The sequence below is a fragment of the Nicotiana tomentosiformis genome, chromosome 10 (assembly GCF_000390325.3).
Source record: "Nicotiana tomentosiformis chromosome 10, ASM39032v3, whole genome shotgun sequence".
NCBI classification, from domain to species: Eukaryota; Viridiplantae; Streptophyta; class Magnoliopsida; order Solanales; family Solanaceae; genus Nicotiana; species Nicotiana tomentosiformis.
Genome location: NC_090821.1, coordinates 22,274,763 through 22,288,109, shown reverse-complemented (window position 1 = coordinate 22,288,109; position 13,347 = coordinate 22,274,763). Strand labels below are relative to the sequence as shown.

Here is a 13,347-nt window from a genome sequence, read left to right as displayed (position 1 = left end):
CGTTATACTTTGGAATTTTGGGCATACTGAACTTCTTCGGGATTGGTTTCGGTGTCGCGCTCGGGGAGAAAGGCTTTTGGACAAATTTCTTAGAATCCAGGCCTTTCAATATCGGGGGTGCTCCTGGGATCTGATCAACTCTAGAGTTAAAGGTCTCCATTTTTTTGTCGTTGGCTTCAATCTTCTTTTCCCCCGATTCCACCCGCTTTGTCAAAAACCTCAAGCACCTTTATTATTTCGGGGTTGGTACCGGGTTCAACCTCATCCGGCTTTTTCGTGGTTTGATCATTCCTTCGGGTGTTTTCCCGGGATGGTTCGGGCTTAACTGTGCTGGGGGCGCGGCTTAGGTTCTGCAGTTGGGCTATCGTCGCCTGTTGAGCTTGTAAAATTTTTGAAGATCACCCACTGATTGATCCCGTTGCCTTCACCGTCGTGCGTACCCCCATCTATTGATCGTTCTCCTTCGCTAACACTATTCTTGGGGTCCGTCGGCAGGTTTGCATCGATGGCAGCATGCTAGTTGGCATCGATTGGGTCCGTAACTAGGACTCCGTTGTGGTCAACAGGGGGCACCTCGTTGCTGGGTACCATATTATTCATTTGGCCATGGTGGCCAGACTCAGCCTGAACATTCAAGTGAGCAGATTGAGAGTTTGACATTCTTAAGTTGACCTTAAATTAAAATCTCAAAGAACAAGCATAAAACAGAGTGCGTTATGGAAATTTGTATCAAATTACCACTATTATCCTTAGACCCACGGTGGAAGCCAAACTGTTTACCCTTAAAAAGGGATAACAATTGAATTTATACGTGGTTTTAAGGATATGTGGACTAATTCAATACAAGTGATTAATGACGTTAGATAAGAAAATAAAAGATATAGTAAATAGCCAAACCAATGATGATAGTGAGTTCGAGCTCGGTTAAAGGCTTAACAAGAAACCTGCCTTCGGTTTCGAGCTAGCACTTATGAAGAACTTATGAACGAAAAATAAGAACTTTGAATAACTTTTTGAAGCAGAGAGAACAGAAGTATATTGCCTTGATATGCCTATTACACAGTGTCTAATGAATAATTAGCTTCCCCTTTATATAACAGAGGAGTTTTACCCTAGGTACTATTTTAAGAAAGGTCTAAATCTTCCTTTTTGTTGTTCACTAATTTTCTGCCGATACGAGCCGAGTTTCACGCCGTGATATCCGGCAGGGCAGGGATACCACGACCCTTTGTTAATCATGTGCGGTCATTTGGTAATGCTCTCCGAGGTCTTGGGACTCCAATCGGACCCGGGGCACGTGGTCTTGATTGTTCCGAGGGTAGGTGTTTTGCTCGGACCCTGTTACGAGAGGCTTCTGGCTCTGATTCCAATTCCTTACAGTCACGTCCTTGCTCTGTTTGCCTCACCGAGAAATTGGGATGCTCATTAGACTCGATTTTATCCCAAAGCATGTCGATCATATTGAATCATGTGTAATGCCTTCCATAAGCTAAGGAAATTGTATTCCAAGGATTTTAATCATTTTCTCATGTGCTACTTGATACAACCGATCCCGTTCATAGCATGAGGCCTTTGCAGATTAATCAATTCATCTGATCCTGTGCACGAGTCCCTGACATCTTAATCACTTGCTCATGTGTTATATACCCTTGGGGCTCACTTGCTCATGTGTAATATTACTCTTAAGAACTTAAAAACATGTGTAATTTACCAAGATCCAAATATTGTAAAGTAACATGATCCCAAGTGCTACATTGAACAATCCAAAAGACGTATTTGACATAAGAATGATATGACTTAACATGCGTTTCTATAGGCTATTGTCACGACCCAAAACCACTACCAACCGTGATCACACCTAACGCTACTTGCTAGGCAAGCCGATCATAATACATTGCACAAAATAATAACGGATACAGAATAAATGAGTCTAAAAGTCGAACAATCGTAGATAAATACCAAATCAATACAACAAATCCCCATAAACTAGTAGCATTGAGTCACGGGCTCTAATGTATGAATACAAGTCTGCTAATACAGTATACTATATGAAATAATAAAAATAGTGAAATATATAAAGAGACGCCATGAACTGCGATCAGAATGTAACTCGACCTCTGGTCTTGACCGCAGCAGCAATAACTAGCTCTCAACACTCGGCTGGGTCCGACTCCTGGATCTAGACAATTAAGTGTAGAATGTAGTATGAGTACCACCGATCTCATGTACTCAGTAAGTATCACGAATAACCTCGATGAGGTAGTAGGGATTGTTATCAATGATACTCACTTATCAAACATGTAGAGCTCATGAATATACATGTACATAGCAATAGTGACTATATATAAGCATGAAGTATATGTAAGGCCAACGGTGCACATAGAAAAGATATGCAAAAGTATCATAAACAAACTAAGAGTTCAACATATAGAGAATATATGAATTTTATATCAAATAACCCATTAACAGGTACATATATAGAAGATATGCATGAATAAACAAGTCAAGTTGCATAGATTGACATATAGATAAGATATGTACCATGATTCATTCCACCAATTAAAGCAACATATATAGAAGATATGCAAAAAGGCATATATACATTCCGAAACTAGAATATAGAGAAGATAAGGTAAACTCAAGTAGACCTTCAAGGAACTTGCAAATAGAGAAGATACGCAAAGTCCAAAGGATGATCAATTTTCCATAATCCGCGTGTATGCCATCAAGGAGAAACATGAGAAGATGAACCTAGGAGGATGGATCCTTATCCACATGCTGCACGGATAACTCACATGCTACAATAACTCAACCTGCACGGACCACTCACGTGGTGTCAATCTAGTCCATCGCACAGAAAGCACATACAAGTCTATATGTATACGAAAAACAGGTAGCAAATCACATACTCATGGACTGAAGAAGACTAGCATGCTAAGATGTATGTAATGAGTATCATGTTCAAACAGGAAATTAAAACATACACATATCTCTAACATGATTCAAGGAGTTCATGTAGTCATACAAATGATTAAAACATGAATCTAAAAAGCACACAATCCAAACAAGGCATAATAGAAGCCTAAATTCTAATCCGGTCATAAATTATACATAGCACCCGCATATGTGCTCGTCATATTGCATATACATCACTTCTCACCGATTCCAGTTAGATAAATAAGGTCATGTCCTAAGAGTTATTCCCTCATAACAAGATTAGGCAAGACAGATACCTTAACAAGATTAAATCAACCTTCCAAAATTGCCTTCCCTTTACAAATACCATCTCGAATCTAGCCAAATAATATTCAATAATGTTAAACAACATCCTAGGAATAAATTCCAAATAATAAAGCTTCAATCTTACTCAATTCGTACAAAGTTAATAAAAGTCAATCCGGGCCCACATGGTCAAAACCCAATTCAAGGGGTAGATCCCGACTACCCATAACCCCAGCTATCCAAATATATATTTGGTTTTCATCTCCAAATCCAAATCATAGTCCAAAACCTCAATTTTTACTCTCTCAAATTGTAAGCAAAAATACCAGAATTCATCTCAAAATTCCATGTTTTAGGTGTTAATAATCCATGTCGATTCTTGAAATAATATTATAAATGAGTAGAAATCACTTACCTCTTGATCTTGTATGAACATCTTCAAGCAAAATGACCCATCTCCAAGTCTAGGGTTCAAAATATGTGAGAATGGGCTAAACGCCTGAAATCCCTGATTTACCCAACTAGAAATGTCACAATTGTGAACCATATGGTCGCAAATGCAAAGTGGCCTCTGAATTTCAGAAATCACAAATGTGACACACTCCTTGCAAATGCAATTCTAGCTTTTCAATTGTGAAGCTGTCCTTCCCATCCCCCTTATCACATATGCAAGGTGAAGTTAGCAAATGCAGACCTCGCATTTGCGAGCAAATCATCGCAAATGTGAAGAGTGCAACACTATTAATCGCAAACATAGAAAAATCAGCTCGAAATCAATTCGAAACTCACTCGAGCCCCTCGGGCCTCACTCCAAACATCCACACAAGTATATAATCAAGAATCAAGCATCAAAACTCAAGAATTTCAAAGTTCATATACCCATTTTCCCAACTTTTTACAATCAGCGCCAAAATGGCCTCGAGTCATACGAGACCCCAGCCAAACATGCGTAAGAGTTCAAAATCATCATACGAACCTACTGGAACTATCAAATCACCAATCTGGGGCCGTTTGCAAAAAAGTCAAGACTTGGTCAAATCTTCCAACTTAAGTCTTCCAAAATAAAACCAAGTGTTCCAATTCACTCTCAAACTCCATGAAAACCAAACCATCCATCCTCGTAGGTCAAAAGACATAAAAACATATGGGAAGCATTAAATAGGGGAACAAGGTTCAAATACTCAAAACAACCAGTCGGGTCGTTACAGCTGTTTCCCAGCCCCCTGGTATACCCATTTGATTATGCTACATTTTTATCTTTTATGAGCTTATGTAATTTCATATGTAATTATGTCTGCCATAAATAAGAGTAAAATTCTATTTGTACTCAAGTCCCCTTTTCCGAGGGCACTGCATTTACTGCAGGTTCAGATGCACATGTTGGCAAATCTCCTCGCTAAGTTGTTGCTACACTTGAGCTACAGTTGGTGAGCCCCACTTACTCCCTGGGCTCGAGTATAGAGTTTTATTATGTGTTAGATGTTTTGGGTAGGTGCGAGCATTGTTCCAATGCTACTATAGTTTTAGACTATCCTAGAGGCTTTATAGACATATGTTGATGCTTTCGGATATGTATAGATGTCACGACTCAGTTTTCAGATAGTTATGTTTCACTGTTTTGTATTCCAACCCTCAGTTTCTGTTATATACATACAGTTGTTTAAAGAAGCAGATTGTTATCTTATCTTTACGGATGTTCCAGGTTGGTTCACTCGGTCAAGTTAAGTCACTAGGTGCTGGTCCGCCTCACCCAGGCTTAGGGCGTGACATAATATTTACCGAGTATTTACGTTGATGTTCTTTTACTCATGCTACACTTTTCATATTTTTATGCAGATACATATTCGGGTACCAGCAGGATCTAGGAGGGTTTTCAATAGGTGATTGTTTGGGAGACTTGAGATAGAGTTTCATTGTCCATCTATAGCACCTTAGAGTCTCTTTACTTATCTATTACTGTTAACTTATTCAGACAGTTATGTTTTTAAGAGATTTATGTATTATGTTACTCTTAGCACTCATGACATTGTGGCACTAGTTCCTATGGGTGGTTATATTTGATTCTGTACTTTGTTATATTAGATTTAAACTATGTTATGATATTAACACTATTTACAACTTATGTAAGCTTTTATTGATGTTATATCTAGGTTTTGCTTGTGTTGGTTAGCCTAGTGGGTCGGGATAGCTGCCATCATGATCCTGGTGGAATTTGGGTCGTCACAGATATTTTATTATCTAAATTATGAACCAAAGTACATGATTCCTTCTTATATCCCTGTCTATGCATATTACATGATTTTCCATAAATCTTATCTCACTTCTTAGGGAAATAGTTTACGATACATACAAGGCATGTATAGCGTAGGTCAGTTAGTCAAATTTCATGTTTTAATTTCAGATATTGGTCTCGAGTAGTTTGAGTGCCACGGATAAGATAGCTTCACATCTTTTGTTACTCTTTTTGTGAGACTCCACACTTATAAATGTGGAGAGACATTTACTATTGTCACAATCCAAAATCTTACCAGAGTCGTGATGGCGCTTCACATCGCTTGCTAGGCAAACCAACAATAAATATGCGGAATTAAATTTGAATAAGAGTAAGGAATAGTCTCAAATAGTTGAATAGCACAAATAACTGAAAACAAACCTATGTCACACAAACAATGACACTAATAACATATGAGATAACATATAAAGAGTGTACAAAGACAGCGATATAACACACGGATATAATATCATGACTGAAGAAATGACTATGACTAAGGTAAATAGCTCAATATAGAAAAATAGCCCTATCATGTCTCGCATAGATAAGTAGATACCTAGAATGATTTCTAGCACAAATAGTAGTTGACATAGTTATACAAGTGGAGAAAACATGGTACCAAACAAGGCATATAATAGCTGAAAGTCTACCCGGATCTTTAATAACCAGGGTGCACGCATATGTGCTCGTTACCTTTCATATATGTCACCCCTAACATATAGAAAGAATCATAGTGTAACCACCCGAGCGGTCGTTTTGAGCAGTTGTATTCCGTTCAGCTACTTGAAGTCTTGAGTAGCTTCGTATGATGTATTATGACTTGTGTGTATAGCCGGTTTTGGTTTTCAGGTGATTCGGGTATGGATTATGGTTCCGAGAATTGAAAGAGCATAATTATGTCATTTCGGACTTGTGTGAATAATTTGAGTCCATTTCGGATTGAGTTGATATGATTCGGCACGAATTTTAAAAGTTGAAAGTTCAAAAGTTTATTAATCTTGATTTGAGGTGCGATTCATCGTTTTGATATTGTTATGTGTGATTTGAGGACTTGTGTAGGTTCGTGTTATGTTATGGGACTTGTTGGTATGTTTGGACGGGGTCCCGAGGGGCTCGGGCATGTTTTAGATTGATTTTGGGGCATTTTTTTTTATTTTCATTGCTGGTTTCTGCTGCTGTCTGGTGCCCCAATTTTTCTTCGTTATCGCGAATGTGGAGGTGCAATCGCGTAGAGGAAAATCTAGAGCTGGGCATTTTCTTCATCGCGGTCGCGATTGGATGACAGCGTTCGCGTAGCTTTGTGTTGGTTACAGTACCCGTTCGCATAGGAGAGGTCATGTTCGCATAGAGCTGAGTTGAGAGTTGGGCGCTGGTGATTCCTCTTCCTCGTTCGCGTGGGTCAGTCCGCATTCGCGGAGATTTGGTATCTTTGGGCATCACGTTTGCATGAGGAGGCTCGCGAACGCCTAGAGTATTTCAGTGGCAGTACATCTTTCTTCTTTGCGATCACGATGGTATTTCCGTGATCGCGATTCACTGATTCGTCCAGTGATTATAAGTACTGTATTTTTGGAGGTTTCGGCTATTTTAACATATTTGGATCTATGGAGCTCGGATTGAGGAGATTTTTGAAGATAGTTTTACCACATGGATTGGGGTATGTGTTCTCTACTCGGTTTTGATTATATTTCATGAATCTATCTTCGTTTTTGGCATTTGATTGATGATTTCAAAATAGAAAGTGGGGATTTTGTCTATAATTTCATAGAGTAAATTTTTGAGTTTTGAACATCGATTCGGAGTCGGATTTTAGTGAAACTAGTATGGTTGGACTCGTAATTGAATGGGTTGTCGAATTTTATGAGTTTTGTTAGGTTTCGAGGTGCGGTCCCAGGTTTGAATTTTAGGTTGACATTGGGCTTTTGATTAAGGATTCGACCTTTATCGATTAGGTTTATTTCCTTAGACATTATTTGTTGTTCTTGAGTTACTTTTGCCTAGTTTTGAGCCGTTGGGAAGTAGGTATGCATGGGATGGCATTTCTAGAGTATGGTTTGGCTTATTCGATTTTGGATTCGACTTGTTCGAACTAAGTAACACGTCTAAACTTGACAGTGTGGGTATGAATCCCTAAATATACGTTTTATGTGTTGGTGTTGAGGTGACGCACATGCTAGGTGACATGCGTGTGGGCGTGCACCGTGTGAATTATGACTCGATTAATTCTGTGGTACTGCATAGTTACCTAATCTTGTTTCTATACATAAAAATTTTACGTGCTAGAGTAATTGAGCTGTGATCCATGTTAGAAAACATGTTTAGGCTATATGCTTATCCTGTTGGGACCCATTGATGTCATTTCTGTTGTTGAGTTATTTGATTAAATTGCAATTATGTACTCAGTCACGTTAATCATTTGCATATCATATCCTAGTCTATATTATCATTTATTGTTACATCATGTATCAATGTTTGAGCTGATTGGCATGAGATTTATGAGCCCGAAAAATCAGAGAGATTAATGATTGAGTGAGGCTGAGGGATTGATTGTGAGTGATATTTATGGGATCAGGTTACACGCCGCAACGGGCTTTATTGATTCATCTTGGGATCGGGCTGCATACCACAACATTCCATTTTTGCTTATATTAGTGCTTGAAAAGGATCCGCCACTCCGAAGCCTGACATAAGTAGTGAGCGCATGTACCGAGTGCCGAGTGCTGAGTGCCGAGTTATTGGGAGTGCCGAGTGTTGAGTGATTGGGATTGTTGAGGGATTGAGCGTGCTGAGTGAGGTTGAATACTCTGAGAGCATGAGTATCTGAGTTCATCATTGTGATACATTACATTTGACATGCATACTTGGCATGTAGGCATAGAGATGCATTTCCTCATGCTGCACGGTTTTGTGACATTCATGACTTCACATGCACATTGACATGTAGGCATAGAGATGTATTTTCCTTATGCTATATGAGAATGAAATATCTTATCTGTTATTGAAAGTATTTAGAAATAATTACAGTTTTTAGAATTACTCATATTTTGGTGATTTCGGTGAAAGATTTGGATTTACTGTTATACCTTAAAAGCATGCCTATTTTTCGCAATTGTGAACCAGCTGAGCATCATATCTTTGAGTTATTTCTTGTACTAGTTTTATCTTACTATTACGAGTTGTTATTGGCTACTGGTGTTTGACTCTAACCGTTGTCCAAGCTCGCAACTGCTTTCAACCTAAGGTTTGGTTTGTTACTTATTGAGTTCATGGGGTCGGTTGTACTCATACTATACTTCTACACCTTGCGTGCAGATTTTGGAGTTGATGTTGTTGTGTATGGCGGAAGCTGGCATTGAAGATGCACCTGCGTTCTGGTTATAATTGTCTCTTGTTCTTGGTAGCTTTAGATTTGTAATTCTGTTTTATGTACGTTTTGAACAAATGATGTATTTATTTCATACCAGCTTTGTAAACTCTAAGTCTCAGAAGCTCATGATTTGTACTATCAGACCTTGGAGAGTTGTATAAAATTCAGTTATTTCATTCTTAACTCTTTTCATTATCATTTTATTGTGGTTTATTGTTGATTGGCTTACCTAGCAGGTTTGGTTAGGTGCGCCATCACAACTAGTTGTATTTTGGGTTGTGACAAGTTGGTATCAAAACTCTAGGTTCATAAGTTCTACGAGTCATGAACAGGTATTTAGTAGTGTCTTGCGGATCGGTATGATGACGTCCATACCTATCTTCGAGAGGCTATAGGGCATTTAGGATAAACCTCCCATCTTTCTTTCCTTATCGTGCGGCATTGATTCAGCTTGAAGCGTGTCTCTTTGAATTTCTCCCACTCACTAGTATGCGCATGTGAGCGCTCGGTATCAGTTGTACATCGATGGCTTGTGGATTCCATTGATGAGGTGCGAGTGCCCCAGAGTGCTTTTGTGTCTTAAGGGGTCTCAGAGAACTATATATCCTATTTTTAAGGTATATACACATACATAGATAATTTTTTCCAAAGTTACCGGGGGCCGGTGAGCCCCTCCTCTTCATGTGGGTCCGCCTCTACATGGGAATACAGTAAGATGACCAACGAAGTAAGTGGAAGACATGCTAAGGAGCATGAGGTGTACAAGAAATATAACTTTGGAGACTAGAATTAACATTGATTGTCTAGGAGCCAAACCGACGTGAAAGGACAATATGAAGCTTGTCTAGATGGGGTAGGTCTCATTTTGACGTTAACAAACTTATGGAAAATTAAATTTTCGAGGATATACTCTAAAACTCTTAAGTGGGTCAGCAGAGCCGATGTGTGCGTAATGATTAGAACTCTTACATTATAAGGGTATTGAAAGTTTTGAATGACGTACATAGCTAAGTTAACTTAATACTTATGACGAGTTATAAATATTACATGTGTGACTTAAAGCTAAAGCATTAGAGAACAGTAATGATATATTTTTAAAGTTTGAAAAGTTGCAATTGTTCCAAATATATTGTCTCACGCACCCTAAAATATTGTGTCGAGAATGAGGCTAAGAGTACCTTATGGTGTGTGAATGTGATCGATGTGCAAACACTCGTTTAAGCACGAGTTAAATTACATGAATGGTGGGGTTTATGACTATGTACTTAAGGTGCATGTATTATGTCTAGCTAAAGATACAATGTTGGCTACGACCACAAAAGTTTATTGTGTGTTGAGGATATGAGGAGACAAGATCCCTAGGATAGGATATCTTTATTAAAGATATTAGCCGACATAGACATATTATGAGCAAGATAGTTTTTTGCAGGACCTATCGGTGACAACTACAATTTACGAATATGCCCCGGGTGATTTTGTATATGTATGTGGCTTGAAAATCTATGTGGCATATGAAGATAGATCATGTGTTACTTGCATTTATAGCTTGATTGGAATGTTTTTATGTATTATTTCTTAATGTATCATATCGTATTGCATTGTGTATATTATTTTAATAAGTATAACATATACATAGATTGTATCATTTTACATCGTTTTAGAACGTAGCACACTAATAATTTGAAGAATAAACGTACAATATTATAATAAAAAATAGAGTATTGAGTAGATTAATTTTTAAAAGAGGCAGAGTAAAGAGCAAAATAAAATTATAGTAAGTGTAAGATGAGAAAAAAATAAGGTCACAAAATAACAACACCAAATCAGTCTTTACATAAAAGGGATCTTTCATCGTTACGTAATAATGGTTAAAAATGCAGTATAACAAAATTTTAAATAACAATTAAAATAAATATTATATTTAAAGTAACAATATGATACAATATAACATACAACAACCATCCAAACAAGCTGTAGTATTGTGAAAACAAGGTATATCATAAGAAGATATACGAAAATAATATATGAATTTCTCATAAAGGAGCGGTACTTATTACAAAATAATTAAACATGGACTCAAGGGCGCAACAGAGTCATACTTGCTGAAAATATATCCAAACTTGGACTACAGAGGCCAATGGAGTCGTACTTGCTGATAATATATTTGGGCATGGACTCAAAGGCGTACGGGAGTCGTACTTGCTGAGGATATATTTGAGCATGGATGTCATGAACCAAATTCTATCACGTCGTGATGACACCTAATATCACTTGCTAGGCGAACCAATCAACCAACATCACAATCATAAAATACTTAGACAATAATAATAATAATAATAATAATAATAATAATAATAATAATAATAATAATAATAATAATAAAAATCAAAATAACAGATAAATAATGATAAATCTAATACAATATGAAAATATTACTATAATCCCCCAAGAACTTGTAGTACAAGTCATGAGTGACTAAAGATGGATAAATACAATGGTCCCAAAATACATAACTGTCTCAAACAAAGGACAAAAATAGATAAGAGAGAATGTGACTCCAAAAGCTGCGAATCCAAGCATGATAGCTTACCATGAAGTCTTCAAGTATTTGCTCCTATACTATCTCCTCGGACCCGCTAGTATAGAAACAAAGTATGCATAAAAATATGTAGAAATATAGTATGAGTACAATAATTAATATGTACTTAGTAAGTATCAAGACTAGCCCTAATGAAGTAGTGGTACGCTTTTGACAAAAGAAACTTACTAAAAGATCAATGTATCTATAAGGTCCATAGTTAAGCAGATAATAAGTGTGCTTCCTTAGATGACAAGATCAAGCATATATCGATGCACTAAAACAATATATATAAAAAAGATATGCATTGAGTAGCATTTATACGAATGCTTCTACATGGGTCTAGAATATGTATGCTCGATAAAGACTCAATCTTTACACAGACCGATGCTTTCGAAGTGCCCACAAGCTGCTAATAAGTTCTAAGCATGTGAAGAAATGCATCAAAAACAATATATATAGATGATATTCATGAATAAGCATTTAAAAATACATGAATATACAAAATGGATCACTTAAATAAAATGAAGTATACACCTTTATGCTTAATCGCTTCATTCGACATTATATTCCACCTAGAAACCCATCGGTTGATGAACCTACATGCACAGTGCTTGTGGAATTCCAGTGTTCAATGACTCTAGAGGGATAAATTTATATCCATGCGCAAATAGGAACGTGATCCACACACCAATAGGAACATGAAATAATCATGCTCAAACTGATATCTCGGCAGGAACAATCAATAATCATGCCCAAACTGATATGTCAACAACAAAATGAAATAATCATGTCAAAAAGCTCCACTTCCCATGTAACCATCTCAAATAAGTGATGAGCATAATGTATATATGCAAGCATGGTACATATAGAAATAATATGCGATTATGCAGTCTGCCATGTAAACCAAGTATATGTAATTTATAAAGACAAAATATTATCTGAATCGTGCCTATAGCATTATCCTACCATGAATAAGATACTAAAATAGCCATACAATAAGTATAATATGCAGCAAGTAAAGGCTTGTAGCAAAGCCAGACATAAGAAAGCCTAACAAACTACCCCGAGCATGAATAAGCCTTGGGATCTATATATATGCTTGTAACCTCGCATAAACGTTACCCCCAACCATGTGGCATCTAGAAAACAAGTCCATTTACTTATTTAAAATTTTCTGAAGTCGAGGTTAGGCAAGATACTTATCTTTTTCAAACATGCTTCAAGCTTCAAGAACATATTTTCCTTTCTCTATTGACCTCCAAATGTCCAAAATCTAGCCAAAGAATACATAGTGAGGTCATATATAGCCTTATAACTCAATTCCATAAGCAACTAATGGATTTTGAACAAGGCCAACTCAAATTCAAACCCGAGCCCTCATGGTCAAACTCCAAAACTAAAGTCCATTCCCATTGATCCATAACCCCACGAGTCCAGATCTACACTTAGATTTACAATCTAAGGTCATTTAGGCATTCAAATCATCATTTAGATAATTATATTTATCCCAAAAGACCTCTTGATATCACCTTAATCCTTATTTTTGAAGACCAAATTGATCATAGATTCATGATATAAATAGAAATTTGAGTTAGATCACTTGTCTCATTGTTGTAGCCACAAAACCATTCAAAATGTACCTCAATTCGACCTCCCTAACTCAAAAAATGATGAAATAATGTAACGACCCAAACAGTCGTTTTAAGCATTTGCATTCAGTTTGATACTTTGAGGTTATGTGTTGCTTTATACAGTGTATTATGACCCGCGTATATTATCAATTTTGATTTTTGAGTGGTTCGGAATTGATTTGGAAGAATGATTCTCAACTAGGAAAGTTTAAGTTGGAAGAGTTGACCAAGTTTGACTTTATTATAATTGACCTCGGATTGGTATTTTGATGGA

General features: G+C 37.1%; 1 long non-coding RNA gene across 1 annotated transcript; it reads right to left on the bottom strand.

Annotated features, from left to right (window-relative positions):
• Window positions 1–11,216: 11,216 nt before the first annotated feature.
• On the bottom strand, window positions 11,217–12,053 carry LOC138900628 (uncharacterized). The gene is made up of 2 exons (XR_011411742.1): window positions 11,977–12,053; window positions 11,217–11,497 (listed from the first exon to the last, which is right to left on the bottom strand). It is a non-coding gene; the product is annotated as an uncharacterized lncRNA (long non-coding RNA).
• Between the last annotated feature and the right edge of the window lie 1,294 nt (window positions 12,054–13,347).